This window comes from Alosa sapidissima, chromosome 21, assembly GCF_018492685.1.
Source record: "Alosa sapidissima isolate fAloSap1 chromosome 21, fAloSap1.pri, whole genome shotgun sequence".
NCBI classification, from domain to species: domain Eukaryota; kingdom Metazoa; phylum Chordata; class Actinopteri; order Clupeiformes; family Clupeidae; genus Alosa; species Alosa sapidissima.
This window is the reverse complement of record NC_055977.1, coordinates 17229042-17231541: the sequence shown is the minus strand read 5'-3', so window position 1 is coordinate 17231541 and position 2500 is coordinate 17229042.

Below are 2500 nucleotides of genomic sequence, written 5' to 3'. Positions count from 1 at the left end.
GCCTCTGATTTATTCTGCATGACGTGTTTTTTTAGCTTTGTGCCAAGCAGAGTGTGTTTACAGTTGTTTCAAGGCAGAATTCGAGAGATGAAGAAGTAAGCTGCAGTCACTGGGTTGGCATTGCATCAGAATAGGAAAGAACTTCAGAGAGAGTGAGAGAGATCATGTGTATTTGCCTGCAAGCATGATTTTGACAGAGATCTATGGCAAGGATGGGTCCAAGAGGAGCCATTCACCAATTATGAAGTCTAAATCCAATAAGCAGAGAGATTATGCATCTAACAGGATAGCAACAGGGAGTGAGTGTCATTGTGTGTGTGTGTGTGTGTGTGTGTTTGTATGTATGCAGTGCCAGGCAGCTCAGCACTCAAGCTCTAGTGGCACATTGGCACTGCTGGATGAGGAACAAAAACATTGTTATAAGAATACTGAAAGCTCCCAGGCAGGGAGTCCACAGAGAGAGAGAAAGAGAGAGAGAGAGAGGGAATAATAGACAGAAACAGAAGACTAAAGTAAAGTTTAATTTTCTTTTTTAAAAAATACATGTAACCCAAGTTACGTCAGAACTGTGCGTGCGATCAGAGAGGCAGCGCACAAAAGAAGAACAGCGATCTCTGCAAAGGTAAAGGGAGAGCCAGAACAATGCGGACGCAGCGGGAGGACCAGAGAATGAGCTTGTAGGCGACATTAGGCCCGGAGTCTTGTTTCCGCAGCGCGGCGCCTATAAATCATTCACAGGGATCCCAGCGGCCACCGCACTGAAATATTAATACCCCGCCCCGCCCCCCTCCAACCCCCCGTTCCTCGTCACAGACAGACACTGACCCTCATGAGCAGTCCTGGGAGAATCTGGACAACGCGCAACACGCGGCCCCAAACCACAAACATGCTTTGTAGCTCTGCCTCCCAGTGCTCCGCCTGGCTTGGCTCTTTCATCCACTCCCCTCTGTCCTTGTGACAGGCTTTCTGTCCCTCTCTGCTTCCCTTAGTTCTCTCAGATTTGTTTTCTTTCTTTCTTTGTATCACACACCCTCCCTCCTCTTCTTCTCCCTCTGATTCTTGTGATCATCTAGATCTTCCTCTGTGCTTTTTTTTGTCTGTCTGTCTCTCTGTGTCTGCCTCGTCTCCTTGTCTCTTCATTCGCTCCCCAGTGAGGTGCTTTCTCCTCCGTTCTCTGAGACGTTCCTTCGTTCTTCTCCGTTATTGACACACTAAGGTTCCCGTGCAGCTGATTAAATGCGCTTAGACGTCATTGCTGTTCGGATGTAACAACTCTGTGACTACTAGCATCGGGGACGTGACAAACCTTGTGAACGCACGTGATGGACTCAGGGGAGCCGTCATGGCGACAAAAAAAACACACACATGCAAAACATCCCAATTAGCGCTACTTCCTCTTGTGATGCCCTTCCTCTCCCTCCTCCTCCTCTTCCTCCTCCTCTCTCCCATCTCTTTATACATTTTTTTCATACTTTCTTTTAAGACAATTCTTCTTTTCTTCTGGTTGTTTTAATCTAATGATACAGGCTACGCGAGCGCAGACAGCGTCTCTCACTCTGTTTTTATCGGTACCAGAGCATCACAAAAGCGTTGTGCTGCTATTCTGGTCCTTTACCCTTGTTCAATCTTTTTTAAAATCAATATTTAATACGGGAGGAAAAGCTGTGCGATATCCTTGTCCACTCACCTGCCGTCTTGAAGATAATGAAAAAAACAAAAGGTGTGGGGATTGTTAGGGCCGATTACGAGGACTGAACAGCTTCTGCAATCAAACTCCTGCAGCTCGGCTCAACAAAAATAAACAAAAATAATGCAAAGCTCTTGCATATCACTGGGAACATTAAGCCTTCACCTCTAACTCTTGCCATATTGTACTCATGCTGCCAGACAAGGTTGATCAATTAGACACTCTAGTTCAGTAAAAGCATGCACTGTCTCCCAGAAGATGAATCCCCTGTATGCCTATTACACTTTAATGCTTCTCCGGCCACACTTGGCATCCATCAAAAGTACATTAACGGCAAGCGTATGTTGGCCTCGGAGAAATTGGAGAATAAGCATAATGATGCAAGCATGTGTGAGTGAGACTGTGTGAGTGTGTGCTTTACACATGTATAATTTAGTGAGTGTGAGACAGATCTGGGCTTCACTCTCATTGTCTCTTTCCCTCTCTTCCTCTGCCTTTTCCCCACTCTCCCTCTCTCTCTAATATGTCCCATCATAGTCATTACCAAATAGATAGACAAAGCGTCGCGGGGTTCATAATTAGAGCATTTTCAATAAGGCTCAGGGTCATTACAGTAATTTCTAGAAATATTATCTCTTTACCTCCTCTCCCGGGGGAAGTCGGAGTCCGATGTTGCAGTATCATTTTCCCGCATTCTGTCTGTCTGCCGACGATTTCTCACAAGTCTCACCCAGCACCATCTCCCGACTACCACTTTCTCCCAATCATTTCTAATGGAGTGGTGTCAGTTGCTTTGCAGTGCTGTTTCCTCAG